The sequence below is a fragment of the Rhinolophus sinicus genome, chromosome 7, assembly GCF_057876585.1.
Source record: "Rhinolophus sinicus isolate RSI-liver-muscle chromosome 7, RSI-T2T, whole genome shotgun sequence".
NCBI lineage: Eukaryota > Metazoa > Chordata > Mammalia > Chiroptera > Rhinolophidae > Rhinolophus > Rhinolophus sinicus.
The window spans coordinates 3288114-3308843 of NC_142507.1; the positions used below are offsets into that span (position 1 = coordinate 3288114).

Consider the following 20730-nt stretch of genomic DNA (forward strand, 5'->3'; position numbering starts at 1 on the left):
AAAGCCCCCCAAGGGAGTTAGTGTGCACACAGAGCAGAAAACCCCTGCTGTCAGACCTCACGGAGAGGAACAGGTTTCCCTGGCCTTTGGAACTTCTGTCCCCAATACAGCCTAACACAGAGAGATTAAGATCTGAAAAGGAGAAACAGCAGCGCACCGAATTTCCTTAATCACAAGTCAATGACTTCAAAGTAGACTTTAAACTTCTAATATTGCAAAACATGGAAAATGAACATTATATTTTATCAAGCAACTTGGGTTCATATTTGGAAAATACTTCTAAAGATCATTTACTAATGATCCACATAAGTTAATTCATGGAGAAAACATTATACGAAAATAAGTATACCTAAGTTCATATGCGTCTATTGCTTTACGGGTAACTCTCGATACACAAAGCCAGACACACACACACACACACTGACAGAGCTAGAGGGCATATCACATTCTGGTATTTTGGGTTCTCAGTAAGCAGGGACTAAAATGATTTGCAGAAATTAAATGGGGCTGCCGTGAAACGTGATTTTTTAAAAAGCTGATGGAAACTAAGTTGATATTAGAGCATGCTGTCATCAGGGGATTAGTTATCTTTTTCCATCACATTGTTAAAATAAAAATATTGAGAAGGACAGAAGAGAGACAGAAAGGAAATAAGTACCAAACAAAGTAAATCTCATCCTGCATTTAAAGCTAGAGAATAGCACTGCAGGTAGAAAAAGGTTTTGTCAAAGAAACCATTTGGATTCTATGCCTGACGCTGGCTTTGAAAGGAAAATACATCTGGGTAAACTGATGGACTGATAGCTTTATTTCACACAGAAAGCCATCTCCAGGAATAGATTCTAATTCAAAAAAATGGGAAAGTGTTGTATTTCGTTTTTGTTGCTGCTGTCAGCACCCATTTCAAAGCTGTCTGGATAATGGAGATCATTATAAAATGTTTTAGGCTGTAAGATAAGCCTCTAGCACCCTAGCATATAGAATATTTTGTAAAAGTCCATTTATAGTATATTTAGTCACAAATTCCATTTTAGAATATATATAGATATAGACATATAGATAGATATATATATATAAATATATATAAAATGCCGGTAAGCGCAGCATGAATCACCTTAGAACTCAGTACGATAACTTGACTGTGACAACAGTTTGTGACATAACCTAAGTGTCACGCGTGTGCATCCTCCTTTTAAAAAGGCAGCCATGTTTGTCCCCACCCATGTCTTCATAGTGACATCTTGTGATGTGCTAGTTTAGCCAAGGGAAGACCCACTCTGTGTGTCCCATTAAAACAAAAAAAATGTCCTCAGAGGGGGCCCCTCCCACATCAGGAATGGGAGAGTAGCTTTGATTGGCTAACCTATAGGCTATTTTTACAACTGCAGTTCCCTCTAATCTTGTAGGGAAAAGAGGCATTTGAAAGTGTTTGTAATATCGGGTATGCACATTCCATTTGTCAGCATGCAGGGCTATCTGGGCATGAGACATGCCCAAGAAGAATTGCACTGGAGAGCGCTGAACAGATGGAATACTCCGCTCAACATTACGGTGATAAGGGAGAGAGACGGGCTCGGTGCTACTGACATAAAGACAGGAGGCCTTTTCAGCCCTGGGTGAGTGAAAGTAAAGGCTTTGGGGATGGTTTGGTGGGAGGCCAGTCATGTCATCAGACCTGCTGTGTTCACTAACTGTCCCTTCTCAGGGCCTCCTTCTCCTCATGGAACCTGGGCAACAAGGGTGCTCTCTCCTTCAGTGCCTGCCCTGCAAAGGGCTGCCAGGTCCTAGGGAAGCAAAGGACTGGATGAAGATTGACGTCTCTGTCAGGCTGAGGGGACCTTACAGGCCATCTTGGTTAGACTTGGTTGGCAAAAAGATTAGCTCTCAGCGTGCTGAGGGGTCTGTCACGGTCACGTACCATAAACAAGCATTTGCACCGTGACTCCACCACGTGTGGGGACTGCCTGGGTTCAGTCGTTTGAGCCTGTGAGAGCATGGGGAAAATAAATAGATAAATAAATGAAAGGGCAGATGGGCAGCATTTTTCTCTAAGAGAGAGCCTTGTCTTATTAAACCAAGTGACCTGATGGATGATTAGAGATGGTAGATAAAGGCCAAGGTGGGCAGACGTTAATAAGAAGCAATCAAAAGCAGACATAGTGTGTATAATGAAATAAGACACATAGGATGTCTCCTTCACGGGACAGAGGGTGGGAGCGAAGTCCTGAAAGGAGGAAAAGAAGCCAAACGGGTAGGAGATGGAGGCAGGTCCAGAGCCCTGGCAGGAGCCTGGAGCCTCAGAGAACAGAGAGCAGTGAGGGGGTGCTGGGCAGAGAGGACAGGGGGCCCCGAAGTCCAGGCAGGTCTCTCAGTGACCTTGAAACTGTTTGCAGGGCAGGAAGGAACCTCTTCTCAGCCTCTCCCTGGAGCCTACAGGAAATACCTGCTACTCACAGCTGTCCTGTGAGGCGGGGCTTTGCGGAAAGCAGTGAGATGGAGGTAAAAGAATGGTCAGACTACAGGAAAGGAAAGAGAGAGGAAACTCAGTCCCAGTGGGGGTTTGGAAGCGCAGGTGTCCTGATACCAACACAGCCTCCCTCCCCACCCTCAGAAATACCTGAGCCTGGGATGATAAAATGGGATGTGAAGGCATAAAACTGACAATTAACTCAAAGGCAATAGCGAAAAGACAGTCGGGCGGTTGACGCGAGTTAGATGGAGACAGTAGCAGGAATCTACAGGGCAGGATTAATAGACAGTTTTATAAAGGTGATGCAGCAATATGACCCATCACTGCTGTTACTAGCTACAGTAAGTGTGTAATTGCTGGAAACAAAGCAGGATCCATTAACGAGCTAGCTACTCAAGACTGGGAATGCAACCTCTTGAAGTAAAATCAGAAACGGGGTTTTTGTACATTTCTGCAGAAGTTGGCAGCAGACGTCTGAATTCCAATAGGACACATGGAGGAGCAGGCTAAGGCTTTTGCAGACACACGTGCAGAGTGCAGTTTCTACCCTGGTAAGTGCACGTCAAAAGGCAATTCTTTACTCTCAGTTTTTGAGCAGTTATCATATGCATTAGGGTATGTTCCAGTCAACGGCCAACGTTCAGGAGTCACATATATTATTATACCTTAGCTCCTGCAGAGGCAAAGGAGCTCGGGCTCACTCCCCAGTCTTCCTTTTGAACATTTTGGACTCTTGGTTTTGCAGATGTTTTCAGCTGCCCTTAACATAAGTGATGAGTACAGTACAGTTTATAGATTTCTTCATAATAAGCATTATGGGTACATCTACATACGTAATTTTGGATTAATTTACTCATTATTTCAATAAATAATTATTGAGAACTAACTGTATTAAATAGGGGCAGGGGGAGATAATACCTATCCTCAAGAAGTCTGTATTAGCAGGAAAAACTATCACATAAATGATGTTTTTAAAATAGCATTTACTGTCTTTTGGGAAATATATATTTGTTTAGCTGTTTGTTTTCGAGGAAAATGTAAAATGCCTCTAGCTTTTCTCTCAAGAAGGCATCGATTCATGTCGTGTTGCTTGCTGCTTCTGTCTTGAGAGACTCAGTTTAACACTCTTCCTGGATTTTAAGAAGAACTTCTCGCTCAGAGTAAGAGAACTCTTAGGAACAGCGTGGATACGTATTTTCAGGCCATAAAAATGAGTTACAAAAGCCCTCATTTCACCACACAAAATTTACCGTTGAGATGGTTTAAAAGGCAAGCATTTTAGAAAAGATGAGGTGCCAGTTCCCAGAAGGTTCCTGCTATTCAAGGAATAATTATGGGCTTCCTGGTTTCGTCTGATCGATGGCCCACTACAATCTAAACTGACGAGGAAGGCCCGTACTGCCGAACTCCAGTAATTCTAATTTAGTGATATTCATCGAAAAAAATGAACACGAGGGGGCCCATATTTCAATTAAATGTTTGCAGAAGACAGGGGGAAGCCTCACTCCAGCATGCGTCTTCTATTTGTTCTTATCTCAAGGTTCTGAACATAGGAGGTCTTGAATATTAATTTGTGTGAGTGAACATACGCACAAATGGCAAGCAAGAAAGTTAATATTTTGCATACCAATTAGAGGGGTATTTTCTTCGCAAGGGAAAAAAAATTAAGTTTCTTTTTTAGACCTCGTGGTGAACGTCTGCATTTGTTAAAGATGTCGTTAAATGAGTTCCCCTGTTTCTTGCGGCCTCTAGCTACTTGGCAGTGTTTGAGGAAAGAGTGTGTTTTAAGCTTAATAGCACTAGGGTTAGCAGAGAGTATGCTAAGGAAAGTGAATGCAGGAACACAGAAAAGCCATAAGGTGCAGAAGCGAAGATAAAATAGCTATCTCTTTCTGGAAAGAAAGAAAAAAAAAAAGGCAAACTAATTGAAAGAGGCCTAGTAGGGAGCAGGAACAGCCAGCTCCAGATTAAAAATGCAGTGAATCCTGCATATAAATGTGTGGATCAAAAAGGGGACGGCAGGACTCCTGAATGCTCCATCGTCAGAAACAGTGAAAAGGAAATGAAATGTTAAAAGGGAAGGAATACAATAGTTTGCTTTACATCACATGCTCATTTAAATCATCTGCTGGCTGTGTTCTCCAGCTCCAGGTTTTCTGGGGATATTACCTCTTTAAAAAATTATGAGGTCTCTCGCTCAGTCTGTTGTCCAGAATTTCCAGAATTTTTGAGAAACGTTGTGAGATGGTTGAATTGATTTTTTTTATTGTTGTTTTAATTATAGATCTAGGCACATGAGTATGTGTGTGTTGAGGGTTTGTGTATGATAAATTTCAAATTGCCCCGAAGAGACTCATTCTGAAGTATTTATACTTTTTAATTTTAAAAACAACTCTGTAAGACAGGTGCTTGTCTGCCTATTTTAAAAATTAAAAGTCTCAGGAAGAGAACCATCAAGTAAATTGGTCAAGTTCAACAGCCAGCAGTTCACAGCCAGGGGCTGTCATCTGAATGCACATGATCTGACTTCAGAACACCCCCTCTCTCATTCCTGCTTAAACAGACTCAAAGAAAAGACCAGTAATGGTCTCTGCAAACCATTCTCGACATATGCATGGCTTGTCAATTTTATTGGATCTTAAAACTTCAGTTAAATATTTTAAGTATTTTTCTCTCTTGCGAGATTCCTAAAAACGTTTGCATGTTACTGCTCCATTTTTTTTTTTTTGTTAAAAGAAGCATTATTTCAAGAGTGTTTCACTCTATGTCAAAATAAAATTAATATTGCAAATAATACATCAATGCTCCCTGCATTCTATATAGTCTCAGCAAAGGAATATGAGACTTTAAAATAGCTGTAAAATTCCAGTCACCGAATTGTCAATGTTCATATCTGATGACACGATCTCTTGAGACATAAAACTGAATTCATTACTCTCTGGACTATGAAATAATTTCTTATGATAATGAAACACATTATCTCTTCATTGGAACCCATCAATAAAGCAAAACCTGGGCACTGACCCCTAAAGAGATTAAATTGTTAACTATAGAAAAATAAATTCGCTATGAAAAAAATATTGTATCCACTCGTGCAAATTGATAGCAATACTTGCATCCTGTTTAAAGCAAATATTCTTACTGAGAAACTTTGTTTCCTATGGTGTTCATCGTTCACTCAAAAGGGTACATCATTCATTCATGATAGGTGATTTGTAGCTGAAATGACTTTACTTAGAATGTGGTTTTCTGGAGGAAAAAGTACCCACATTTTGGAGACCCTTTGAAATGGCAAACTGTAGCTAAAAGCAGAAAACATAAGTTTAGACTTTATCATGGGAAATAAAGAATATTCCAGGAAACAGCACACAACATGCAGTTAGTCAACCATAGCCTATTACATCGGATGTGAAATACACTGTTACCAAACAAGAAACTGGCGGTTTTAAATTCAGGGCTGACAACAATTGTGTCCAGCGAAAATTCAGTATTTTCTCTCCTTAAACTGAAACACCACAAAAGACCATGTATTTCTAATTTGGTTCCGCATCTTAAGTGATAAGAGGAAAACTGTGAATGCTTTCTATATGCTAGGAACTATGCACACATATTACCTTATTCAGCCCTCACAGAAATCCCATAAGGTAGGTGTTTTCAACATTACCCTTAGAGGAAGACTTGAGCTTGTAGAGATATTATGCAACACAAACAAAAGCACTCAAGGTGGGGAGGAGTGTAAATTACAGAGTTAGAGGTACAGCCTTGCGGAAAAGTCTGGCTCAGCCAAGATCTATTAGCATCGGGAAGTCAGTGGGTCCAGAGATGCACAGGTGACACCATCCATCCTAGTAAATGGTGGGAAATGTGTTCCTCACGGTCCATCAGACCTTTTACTAATTCTCTTACTCCTCTGTCACCCTGACTCCTCAGACAGCATGATCATTCCTGGTAAGACAATTAGCTTTATTGGAGGGTCGCTAAACTAAAGGGAGAATCTTGGTTTTGTTGAAATAATGAGGTAGTAGGTTCACTCATAAAACTCATCATAGATTGCTGGTGCGGTACACATGGCTCACAGAGGGCGTGGGTAAGGCTGTTGAATGTAATTATGCTCTGAGGTGTGCCTGCCTCTTACTCATGGGGCATGTTATTGGCGCCCATTACATTGTGGTTAATGCCCATGGAACAAAAAATGGCACAGAGAGCTTTCCTTCCATTTTGTTTTCAAATAAGAAAATCATAAGAGGAGCATGAAAGGAAGGTGTCCCCACTTCAAATTAGGAATCACATATTGCCCTTAAAAAGGAGGGTATAAAAACTGCTTTCATATTGAAAATTGGTTTATTTCTGGCCCAAAAATATGACGTTTTTTTGTGAGATTCTAGGATATTTCACACAGTAAACAGAAGATTGTTTTTTTTTTCTACTTTGTGACCTATATGCCAATTGTAAAGGATTAACATCTTCAAATTTTACCGACTTGCTTTAATTCTTTGTGACTCTCAAAGGAGAAGTTTGTTCAACAAATCGTAAATGACAGAAATGTCATGTGGTTACGAAAAAGAACACCGAAAATGAGATAAGTATGCATAAAATGGAAAGTATAATAGGAATTTTGTCTGAATAAAAACAATATAAATTCCATTACCTGTTACATTTAAGGATATGAAAAGATGCACTGTGATAAAAACATATAATTTAATTGTGCAGTGAGGTAGCAGTGTTTCTTCGTATGTAGTCAAACAGACAAACCAATAAAAAGCTGCTTAGGTCCTAAGGAATTAATCAGTAACTGATGAGAAGGAAACCAGAGCATCTGTGCACAGTAGGACGACTGAATTAGTGTCACAAGATTCTTTATAACCAAAGGGCTGCTATTTCCTTAAGTAACGTTTACAAAGTGGGCAAGCAGGATCAAGCAGTACATGAAAACAGAGGAAATAAACAGATGCTGCCCCGAGGATTATTAAAAATGGATGAGGCACTAGAGGAACAAGATTCCATGTGAGCCACGGACTTACCTGTGGGATTTCACTTCATTTGAATACAGCTTTGTCAGTCAGTGAGTCCTACAAAGACAAGAAATAAAATACATCAAACATTAAAAAGACAGGACGACACTCTACGTCAGCAGTGCCAGCCAATAACAGAGACAGGACTTACTTCCCAGTGACGCATATAATAAATCAGTCTAAGGAGTTTCATCTTAAAATGAAACTTCTTCTAAAAATTGCGACTTAGATTTCATTACGAGCTTTAAGCAACATAATGCAATTCTTTTTAGTGTTACAATGCAACACATTATTTTTTCCAAGTAGGAGACAGCAACTGAGAACTGAGAACTACTTAAAATTATTAGCTTGTTAATATTTATCCGAATATAAAATATACTTTGTCATCATTTTATTGGTTTCTGTCACTAGGTGAGGACCCTTAGGGGGACAAGTGCCTTACTAATTAAGTCATACTTTCTCAATTTTCCTTTTTAATGGAGCTTATTCCTAACATTTTTTTTTCATCTGAAGAAAGGTAAGAGGTATTGTGTTCTAATTGGAGCTTATATAGAGTCAGCAGCTGAATGGTTTTACAAGTTACGGTTCTCTCCCCCTTAAGAAAATCAGTTATGGTTAAGCTTAAAGATAAAAAAAAAAAAAGAATCATGATGAGACTGTTAAATAAAAGTTACAGTAAACGGGTCAGTTCAGTAGAAAAGTGATACCACCTCACTCAGTAAGTACACATTGTTTGCACTTTAGGAAAAAGAATCAAACTAACAATAAATATGTCATGTCACACTGTTAATGACTGTACATATTGTTATAACCAAATTTGCAACAGCCGAAATAATCAACCAACTAAAACGACAGCTTGACAAATGTAAGCATCTGCACTAGGAAAAAACAAAAAAATCATGTAAGCCAATCTTTTTCACAAGGTGGTTCAGTTTGAACCAGAGCACGTGAGCTGCGGCGGAAAGCTCCGAGGCTGTGATGCTTTGCCTCGCTGCTGCAGTGAGTACAAAAACCGTCAAACAGCAATGGGAACAAGTGACAGCTCGCAGATTAGGAGGGAGTCTGCAACAGCTGGCTCATTTTACCTTCGGCTGCACTTGACTTCATGAGGTTTGGATTCAGAATAATATATTTTTATTAAATATTCTCCTTGTGGAAATGACTGTCATCCTAAAAGCTGAAGAAACGGATAAAAGGAAGATATGATTTTGCCTCCAAAAACTGTCAGGGTTTTAGAAGCACAGTGGTACCTGAGTAGGCAAAGGCAAAGTGAAAGTTAAGAAAACCGAAGGGAAACGGAAACATTCCCACAAGAATGATTTAGACTAAATGTCTCTATTGTCCAGAGAGATGCATCTCCCCACACCTGGTAAACACAGTGTTTGTTTTATTAGCCTTATTATGTTTAATACACATCCCATTAAAATTAAAACTTAAAGTGCTCCAGGTATTTCAGTCACGTCTCCACATTAGACCCATCATTTATTTTTCAGTGGCAGAAAGATGGTTTGGGGAAGTGCTTTTGAGGATTATTTTGGGACTAGGTGCCTATCCAGGTGAGCAGAAATCTGAATACTGGGCTTTAGAATGTGACGCTCTGGCCTCTCTCATACATGATGGGAAGATGGTATGAGGGGTTCCTGGAGGATGGTGCAGCAGAGTGGAACACCGCTCTGGTGAAACCGAAACAGTCGCCATGTCCTGCCATGCTGGGGCTTGCGGCAGGTCTGCCACCATGCAGGGGTGGCGCTAACGGGAAACCATCTTAGGCCTCAGTGTCCCGTGAATGATGCGTCTACTATCGACACAAGAACAGCCCAATGGGTTTCCTTCTTAGACTCAGCTCGCACATCAACATTTGCAAAGAGCCTACTTTATTATCTGGTAAAGAACAGTCACTTGAAGGATAGCAGAAATTCATAGAATTGTCTCGCTTGTTTTTCTTCCCCACTGCACCATATTGGAACAGTAAGTTCCATTGCATGGAATGTGGTACATGCTTAATAAATATTCTTATGTAAAAGAGTGGTAACTGTGTGTTTTTCTTTTGGTTTATATGACAAAGACAAATGAAAGAAGGGAGGATGGGAAGGAGGGAGGGAGGAAAGTAGGAAGGAAAGAAGGAAGGAAAGAAGGAAGGAAAGAAGGGAGGAAAGTAGGAAGGTTCACTTCCCCAAATACTAGCACTGTCCATTGTCTGTGTAGTAAAGCTTATTCAAGTGGACAAGCGTAGCAACACAATACTCAGGACTACGCAAATACTTCTCTGAAGGAAAAGACTTAGCTCCTCGCCCACAGAGCAGCTCTGCAGTGCACCAGTGTAATTAGAGCAGCAAGGAGCAATGTGTGCAATTGCTCTGGGAGTCACTGGTGCCATCAGTGGGTTTAAACCTTCCAAACAAGAGAGCGGCTTAGCTGGATCTAGCTGGTCCCTCTGGGTCTAGCTGGAGGTGGGCTTTTTGTCTTTGGCACCGTCTCTCCACTAGAGCAGAAGGATGTTAAATTAATTTTGTAGAGTAAATGTCATTTAGAGTGAATTGGTTTGCATGTGTGCCCTCAAAGGATTTCAGAGAAGGAACTTGTTTAATAAGTAGAAGTATAAGTAAATAAAATGAACAATTTCATTTCCACCCTTCAGCTAAGAATTTATACATCTGTCCCTAACCAGCCACAGAAATGAAATAATTAGCTCATTAATGAAGTACTGTGGTAACATAGATAAATTATAGATTAAGATGAGGTCCAATTATAACCATGTGGAAGCTTAGTATTTAAAGCAATATGCATTAAATGTGTAAAAGACCCTGTACATTTCTGAAATTAACCAACATGTCATGAGTTATCCAAAGTAGGGCATTTGCCTGGGTCCTAAATGCAGACATTAGAGTAACATATACAAAGATCAAAATTAAAATAATATCTTATAAATTATTAAGTGGATAACACCTTGAATTTTCAATATTCAAAATTATCATAATTTTCCTATGAACACTAGGTAAAACTCCATCAAAGTTCCACTTTTTTATTTTAGCGTTATTAAATGAATACTTGTTTCAACAATGCTCTTAGTATTGTTGTTTGGAAACACACTGCAGTCACTAAAAAAAGATTTGAGTTGGCTGGATTTTCACCAGAAGTGAATATGCAAGCATTCTTTTTAAATGTAATTATACATTCTAAAGTGCAAAATAATAGCACCCAACCACAAGCATACGAAGGCAAGTTTTTATTTAAACCCAAAGGGAAATTAACCGGAGCTTGTTCTGAGCCAAATTACACAGAAACAAGGAAGAGTGTGACCGAGAGTGGTTCGAAGGCTCAGAGCCATGAGAGGGGTCTACACCCCAGTGACTGGCTGTCCCACCTTGGGGACAGAGGTCCACGTGGGAGAGGTGGTGCAGGAAGCTACAGGGAGCTAGAAACAGGGTCCTGCAACCTGGAGCAAGAAAAACACTGGTCTTACAGAGGGAAGGAAAAATAAATGTTTTCTCTCTTTCTGTTGTACGTCTAGTAACACATTTGTCATCACACCACCAATACTCTCACCTCATCCAAGTGGCGGTAACACACAATTAACAGACAAAATCAGCTCTTCGTATTTTCCCGTGAGTCAGGTTTAGTGGTTTAATTCCTCCTTTCTACAAATGACAATCAGTCAAAATTTCAGAACAATTCCTGATGCCCATTTCTTAAACCCAGTGAAATGCCAGTTTAGCCAGTCGGCCATAGGTGTTCCCATCCCAATGGTCTGCTTCATAATAAACTTCTTGACAGCACAGCATGTTTTGAAAACACTTAGATATTCCTCCCGTGAGTAGGATGAAAATCCCAGCACAACTGCATGACTTTAATGTAGCCCTTTACTGATGAGTGTGCCTATTTTCTTTTCCTTACACATGCAAGTGACACCAGAGTGACTCTGGAAACTTTAGGACAAATTAAGACATGCTTTTCCTTATGGAAAAGTCAGTCAGCTTCTTGCTGCCAACACTGTCACCCACTCTGCTCCACCGGGCAAGGCACACACCTGTGCATTCCACTACCACATACCTCGCACCTAGCGACATGCCCGATACAAACTAGGTAACCAGCAGTACGTAACTAATAAATATTCACTGAACGCCTAGGGAATTAAAGTCACTTACTCACTCTGACCCTCAGCCCCCTCATGCATAAAACAAGAATCATAGAAATCCTGCAAACACGTTATTAGAATTAGACATACTACATGCATAAGTTGTCATATATCAAGTACCCAATTAACGGCGGTTGTAATTATTAAGCATATGTTAAGAAAAGTGGCAGTTGATTTACTCCATTGTGATCTCTAATGACCAATTTCGCTCCCAGGGATTAATTATGGTTAACCTGTAAAATCCAGAGAGAATTATTTTTTCCATGTAGATGTGACATATAAATGTCGCAGCCACATGTTGCAACAAAAAGTGATGTTTATAATTGACACAGGAAGTAAACAAAGGGTGAATTGGACTTTATTGTCCTTGTTTGTCTTGTTTTGCATAATGGGTGAAGATCCTTTAAATACCACCCAAGTCAGGAATTGTCTTCCCTGCAACAAATGATAACTGATTTAGCCCTTGCACGGAGGTGAAGCCGAGACCCGCAGACGTCCCCAGCAGTGGCGGCACACACAATTGACATGCACGCATGATGGATGCCAGTCTGCATCTTCCTAACCCCCAGCATTTCCATGTGTCTGTTTTTAACAAGCACGTAGAAATAATAAACTATTGCTAAATAAATACACTGAAAAACACTCTAAACCGGAATTTTTAAGTATTCAGCAATCACAGCTGGACGTACTGAGGACCCCTTAGATAACCTATCAGATCTCACGGAAGGAAAGGGTCACTCCAAGATGAACAGGACAGGTCAACGTGGGCTAGAAGACAGGGCACAGAGGACACAGAGCCAGCGTGAGGAAGCACGAGCAAGACCCCAATGGCAGTGGGAGAGAGACATGTCTTCTGTCCTGTCTGGATAAGGAAACAACCACCGTGTTTCCCCGAAAATAAGACCCAGCCGGACCACCAGCTCTACTGTATCTTTTGGAGCAAAAAATAATATAAGACCCGGTCTTATTTTTCTATATTATATAATTAATATAATATAATAAATATAATTAATATAATATAATATAATATAATATAATATAATATAATATAATATAATATAATATAATACCGGGTCTTACATTAAGTTTTGCTTCAAAAGACGCATTAGAGCTGATGGTCTGACTAAGCCTTATTTTCGGCGAAACACAGTATCTGCCTAATGGGAAGGAACTGGGTAAATAACAAAACTCCTCTCGAACGATTTGTACAGTGAAGACTTATGTTCACTGTACTGCAGCCCACCCTATAACGGGAGCTCAGTACTTCTCACGAAAGGAAAAAACAACACTAGTTTTGCCCCCATAGAGACTGTGGAACGGCCCTTTCAAGAGGTTCCCTAACAACGAGTAACTCGTTATCGTCATTACAATTCCGTTAAGTTCTAGAGATTCAATGTACAACGTGGTGACTATAGTTAATAATACACCAGAAATTTGCTAAGAGGGTAGATCTAAGGCGCTCTCACCACACACACACACACAATTTCACACACACACACACACACACACACACACACACGGTAACTAAGTGAGGAGACGGACGTGTCAATTAGCTTGACTGTAGTCACTATTTCACTTATTTACATGTATATCAAAACAGGTACACCTTGAATATATACAATTTTTATTTAAAAATAAATAAAATTTTAAAAAGAAGAGTCTACTAACTATATGGGAATGTACTATATTTAAAAATATCCTAATAAATGGTGACTAAAAGGCCCTGCTAAGTTTGGAGTTCTCTTTCTTGGTGGAGGTATGGGACATTTCCGGTTCCAAATAGAAACACATAACAAAAGCGAGACCTAACTTATACATGCAAACAAATATTTGGGAGTCATTATTTGGTATTTGTTTTTAAAATCACTGTCTGGATAAGCAAACGGTAAATCTATAGGCTATAGTCCTATAAAATTAATACTGTAAAAACAAGGGAGCAATTTAGCAGTTCGTTAGCATAATATTGTAGGTCCAGTATTTCCTTACATAGCAGGTATCATGCATCATTTCTGTCTCTATTTCTTGCTACAGACTTTATAACTATTTTGGGATATAGTCCTATTTCAGTCAGATTTAAACTCATTACTCCATGCACTTGGTGGAAGAGAAATTATCTGTCATCTTCCATTTGACAGGATGTTCTCCTGGGCTGTGTATTTTAGGTTCAAATATAGACCCTGCCTCCTCCTGTCGTTTTGAGTCTTGTCCCATTGGAATGAGTAACGAGGTGGAGAATGTTGGGTTTTTATGATGTCAATCCCATCACTATTGCTAAGCTAACACAGTATTGACGTATTTTCTTTACGTCAATATGTTACATTTCCTCACTATTTTTCACACTAGCTTCAATTGGTACCTAAATCTTAAACGCACACTAATCTTGCTTAGGAAGTAGAATCCAGATGTGTCATGTCACCATGAGAACTGGGCATGCGAGCTGGGACAGCTATGTTTTGGACTGCACACCCCATGACTGGTTCTGATACTGGTGAGAGCTACTATTCCTGAAAGCATCGTATGAAAGAAAGATCATTACATGGCAAGATGATGAAGTCATTTCAAACTACAAGGTAGGAAGAAAAGTTATCTTTCCCTGGAACCCAATTTACAACGGGGCAACTGAATGACTTTGGACCAAACAGTATAGTCTTAATACTAGTAGGGTTGATAATAATCACTACTGTCATTGGCTATAAAATCAAATCTATTTCCTATTGTTTTGTTCTCAGTACTGCTTTTAATTTTAAAAAGAAATTCTATTATTAAAATTTGACATCTCTTCTGTTCTTTGATCACATTATTCCCCATTTGTTCTTAAAATTAATGTAAATTATAAAATTCACACCCTTTAGTAATGAAACTTCTGACCTGCTTCATTCTACCACTGTGGTATCTTTCTGTTCAATAATTATTGAGTTCTGCCATTTCTCAGACAGCAAATACCTCTCTCTTATAGTTTCTAGGACAATATCATGAAAACAAAAGACACTGACCCTAGAATGATCAATTCATCTTAAAATGTGATTCAGGTCATAATTATAAATTATTTTTTCAAATATATTACTTAGCAAACTAATTATATAGCATAAAATATCTAAATATATCATATATCTATATACATATAGACATGTATATCTAGATATCTCTAGATAGATAGATGATAGATAGATAGATAGATAGATAGATAGATAGATAGATAGATAAATATGTATATGGTGAAAACACAAAAATTTTAAAATGACAGCATCAAATCCAGATTCGTTTTCAAGGAAAAATATTTGCAAGGCTATTTTAAGATTATAAAATAATCTCAAATTTTCAGCAAGAATTGAAATCGTACCCTGAAATAGTATCCAGGGCCACATATCAACAATATGTGTGGGTATATTTCAAAATATGTACATATCTGTAAAGCTATACTTGCAATGTCAGTGTTTTTTCCTGGTCGGTAATAAGGAAGAAATTTCTGCAAAGCTGTCAGACAACATTACAAAGACATAGGAAAATGACATTGGCTCAAAAGTTCTGGAGAGAAAAAAAAAATCTGTGGATAAATATTTAAGAAGTCAACTGTCAAGGAGAAATACAGTAAAATTGGGTATTGACTGAGTGGGAAGTTACTGACTGGAGGTTTCTGTTTCACTAGAGAGACCGAGTGAGTATCGTCCAAATGCAGCCACTGTTAACAATCACACCCCGGCAATGAGGGCACACGTACACCGTCCCGGTGACCAGGGATGCAGACCACCAAAGCTGGATGGACAACCTGCAGAAATACCAGTGAAAAGCAGCAACTGGGAAAGGCTAGCCAGGCACTGTGTGTGTCCCTCTCCTGAAAGGAAAACATTTTTTAAGGAAGATAGAACCCATTCCAAAAATTAGTTAAAGATCTCACTCCGTTATCATTTAGAACGCATCTACTGATTTCAACTCCATGATACGTGGTTCCTGGATGTTCCCCTTCCATTTTCATTGACCCCTTCCTTCGCTCCACACGAAATGGCCAACGAGAAGCTAAGGAGAAAATATGGCTGAAAGGGACACCCATAGTTCTGACTATCAATGTCAACCAGAGACGCTACAGATTCATAGCTGGGTCTGCAAGGACACAGCGCCACACGAGGCATTCTAAGAGTGTGACAACGGGGTGACTGTTTGGATCAGACACTTAAATACTAGTAGTTAATGATCACTAGTATTCATTAATAATAATAAGTAACACAGGAAGCACGTACCAGAAACCCTTCTAAACACATCACATGTAGAACTACTTCAAATCACATAACAACCTTAGGAGGTAGAGATGACTATTACCCCATCCGCAGATGGAAAAGCTGAAGCACAGTGAGGTTATGAAGGTTACAAGGTCACACAACTAGTTGGCCCTTGATTTGAGATTGGATCTAGAATGCCTGCCATGAAATGCCACACAACAGAATCATGGTTGTAGAGTCAGACTTATCCAAAGATAGAACAAGCCTCCTCCAGAGGTAGAGAAATTCCAGCAAGGAAAGATGTGAGTAGCAGTCCTACTATGAATAGACAGATGGGACAATACTTTTATAAGGTGCTGTCATGGCCTCTAGGATTTGAGAGTTGCAAGAGACATTGCTCAACATTAAAGTAAATATACGTGTGTGTGTGTGTGTGTGTGTGTGTGTGTGTACATATATATGTGTGTATATATATACACCATGTTTCCCCAAAAATAAGACCTAACTGGACAATCAGCTCTAATGCATCTTTTGGAGCAAAAATTAATGTAAGACTGGGTCTTATATTATATATTATAAAAAAACCCAGTCTTATAGTAAAATAAGGTAGGTTATTATATTATATTATACGCAGACTTATAGTAAAATAAGACCCAGTATTATATTATATATTATATTATATTATACCCAGTCTTATACTACATTAAAATAAGACTGGGTCTTATATTAACTTTTGCTCCAAAAGACGCATTAGAGCTGATGGTCCAGATAGGTCTCATTTTGGGGGAAACACGGTGTGTGTGTGTGTGTGTGTGTGTGTATATATATTATGAAAATATTAATATTAGATATTCCTATACTTATACTACAGGCTAGGGACCAGAAGTTAGTTCTGATTATTAGCATTTTTCTTTTTCTGTCAAAATAGAAAACTATACTGCAACCTTTACTTTTAGATGATATTGGCATATAGAAACTTAATATTAGTTATTTAATACCAACCAGTTAAACAAATAATTTTTTTTAAATTTAATTTCATTAAATTTATTGGGGTGACAATTGTTAGTAAAATTACATAGATTTCAGGTGTACAATTCTGTATTACATCATCTAAACAAATAATTTAATATTTCTGTTTCTAATTTCCTTATTTGTAAAATGAATATAATATCTCAACCTATCTCAAAGCAAAATTTCATCTATAAAAAGTGCTACATTAATGTTTTTTAATATTCCTTTTGTACTGTGGAACGTAATATACATATAGTGAGGGCACAGAATATGAATGTGCAACTCAATATAATTATCACAAAGCCAGCACCCATGGAACCACCACCCAACTCAAGAAACAGAATATTCCAGCAGCTCAGAACCCTCCTTGCTCTCCACTCCCACTCACGGCCCTCTCACGGCCCAACAGAACTGCCATGCCAACCTCTAACCAAGGAGTTTACAGCCCGAGTTTGAACTTGATAGGAATGGCACTGTACAATATGGCTTCCTGGACTGCCTTCCTTGGTCAACAATGTCACCTAGTTTGCCTCCCTTTCTCTACACTTTCTCACTGAATGAATAAACCATAATTTATTTACCCATCATAATCTTCACAGACCTGTGGGGTTTTTTTCTGGGACTTTATAAATAATGCTGCCATGAACATTCCTCTTCTTATTCCTTTCTCTCCTTTGCACTAATTTAATTAGGAATCATTGGTCATAGTGCATCTGTTGTTCAAATTTAGGTGAGAATGCCAAATTCTAGAGAATTTTTGAGTTCTTGGGGTAACTCTTTCAGTTTTAGATCCCACACATGAGCGAAGTCATATGGTTTTCGACTTTTTTCTGTCTGGCTTATTTTGTTCAGCATAATAATCTCAAGATCCATCCAGGTCGTCGCAAATGGCACTATTTCATCTTCTTTATGACAGAATAGATTCCACTGTGTATCTATACCACATCTTCTTTATACAACCATCTATGGAAGGACACTTTGGTTGTTTCCATGTCTTGGCCACCATAAATAAAGCTTCAATGAATATTGGAGCACATATATCTTTACAGATAAATGTTTTCAGATTTTTTGGGTATATACCCAGGAGGGATTGGTGGGTCATATGGTAATTCTATTCTAATTTTTTAGGAAACTCCATATTGTTTTCCATAGTAGCTGTACCAATTTACATTTCCACCAACAGTGTGTGAGGGTTCCTTTTTCGCTACAACCTCTCCACATGTGTTATTTGTCTTGTTGATGATAGCCTTTCTAACGTGTGAGATAATATCTCATAGTGGTTTTGGTTTGTATTTCCCTAATAGCTAGTGAGGTTGAACAATCAATCACACTTAATTTTTAACATACTTTTCTCTAATGTCAGCAGAATGTTTATCCGAACTAGCCAGCATAACACTAAGAGAAGTGGGACTCTTGAAGAAATCATATTTAACGGCAGCAGTGATATTGAATATCAGAAGTAACATGGCAGAAAAAAATCAAACCAATAAAAATGTAAGATATTGTATAAAGTGCTACGGTAGCCATTCAAAGAAACCAAAGAAAAAGTACAAAAACACAAAGCCAAAATGACAAAAGAAGACAGCTGAAATAAAAGAAAAATGGAGAGTCAATGCATGCTATGAATATGCCAAAGTATCAGGCAATTGGAAATATACATATAGTTAAAATATAAACGTATCTGTGAAAGAAGCATGTGCTTTTTATAGGCAGATGGAAATGGTGCATCACACTCCAAAGTCAATCAATTACAAGAAATCTGCATCTATGCACATATTAGCATAGTCAATTATAGCTTGCTAATCACAATACGCAAAGCAATATGTTTAAAATACGTGCAATAAAGCTTGAAATGAATAAAAGATACCCCCCAAAAAAATCAGCTTATTTCTTTCAAGTAAAGTTGTAAGCCTTCCTAATGTTAAGTAGAAATCAAAAATACAATTAGTCACTAACTCCCACCCCATGGCACACATATAACAGCTGATGGCACATAACCAAAGACATACTCAGAGGAATACTGCCTGCTCTGACATTAGCACTGCTAGCAGGGAATAATGAAAAGAAATTGTGCCTTCACGACAGGGAGACTATGATGGAAAAACAAGGCAACAAGAAGCTACGGAGAGTGAGCAATTCGAAAATGGGAAAGCAAAAGATAGGGTTAAAAATCAACGATTATAGAAGTATTTGTAAGGGAGTTAAGAGTAAAGCATGTCTTTTTCGGAATTACCAAGTAATTCCTGCATTTGTGACCAAAAAATGTACATTTAGTAGGTAACAAATCAGGGGATACACTCACAGAAGCCTCATTTCTGTGAAGGGGTACTACTGTTTTGTTGTTGTTGTTGCTGTTTTCAGAATTGAGACTTTAAACTTAAAAAAAAAAAAAAAAAAAAAAAAGGGAGGTCCTCAAAAGCCCAATCTTCTGGTAATCACATGTCTTAAGATAGTGAGTTCAAGAGGAAAACTGCATTTCAAAGGGACATTTTTTTCTTTCCCTAGTCCTGATTCCAATCACAAGACCACAGGCCAGAGCAGGACTTAAAAGGCTGTCTTAACAGTCCCTTCTAGAACACCTGGCAGGTCAGGGGGAAAGTCCTCAGTTGTAACTAGCCAACCCAGCAACCCGTGCCTGTATGAAACACTCATGCATGGGGACAGCTAGTCCTAACACATCTGCTGTTTGAAAATACATAAAGTACAAAAAGGGATGAAATAAATGGTTTAAATCTCCCTCTGAAGGCACTTTCTCTGTTAAACGTTCCAAGGCAGCTGTTCTAACTGATTCAACTGGTTTCCTTTTCATTTTTCTTACATTTTAATTGGGTTTGTTTCATGAGCTTTTCCCCTGTAAAACCTGGCATACTTTTTCTGATGACTTCTTTGTTGTTACCGATGCCATATGTTGGTGTCATTAAGATATCAGTCGATAAAAAGGCAAAGTAAGGCATTCTTTAATTTAGAATTAAACATGTCCACAAATATTTCCAGAGAAAAAAGAAACACTTTTAAGAGCTACATTATCTGCTTTAACAATGTGAAATCTATTGGTTAAAAATGCAAGAATAAGATACTGTGGGTTAAAAGAGAAAATACATATTTTTGTAACACTCCATAGTCCTCAGTTTTATTTCTAATATTATATAAGTCTACCCCACAAACTGCTCCTTGCTTTAGAACTAAAGAAACTAATGATATATTTCAATGCCCAAGTCTCTTTCCTGTGTCATGTGCTGCTTCTTTTCACGGATCTTAAAGTATCATAACATTTCTTCATCTTTGTATTACACTAGAGCTCTATAAAAAAAAACAAAAAACCTCTGATCTCAAATAGATGCATCCAAATTCAGCTGTGCTACCTGCTCATACTCCTATGAGTCCTATAATTCTTATTATCCCCCACGTTATAGTGGGAGTAACAATGCCTTTCTTTACTGGTGACATGATCTTATTTACATATAGAAAACATCTTAAGATCCCACTAAAAATAATTTTGAACTAATAAAGAAGGGATGCAGGATACAAGACCAATATGCAAAAATCAATTGCATTTCTACACACTATCAATGAACCATAAAAACATGAAATCAAGGTATAAGTCCGTCTATAATGGCATCAAAAATAAAGGACTTAGAAATAAATATAACACAAGTGCAAAGGTTATAACCTGAAAACTAGAAGACATTGCTGAAAGAAGTTAAAGAAGACTAAATAAATGGAAGAAGAGAGAGAGAGAGGGAGGGAGGGAGAGAGGGACGGGAAGAGAGAGAGAGAGAGAGACCAAGATTTATGGATCACAAAACTTAACATTGTTAAGATAGCAATATCTCTCCTACTGATCTATAAAGTAAATGCATTATTTCAAAAATCTCAGCAGGCTTCTTT

At 38.3% G+C, this 20730-nt stretch overlaps 1 protein-coding gene across 1 annotated transcript in view; it reads right to left on the minus strand.

Moving 5' to 3' along the window:
• RALYL (RALY RNA binding protein like) overlaps nt 1-20730 on the minus strand; it is a 1518143-nt gene that overhangs the window by 972466 nt on the left and 524947 nt on the right. The window contains exon 12 of the mRNA XM_074318489.2: nt 7492-7539. The gene's annotated coding sequence lies outside the window, so the exon portion shown is untranslated. The remainder of the gene's footprint in view (nt 1-7491; nt 7540-20730) is intronic.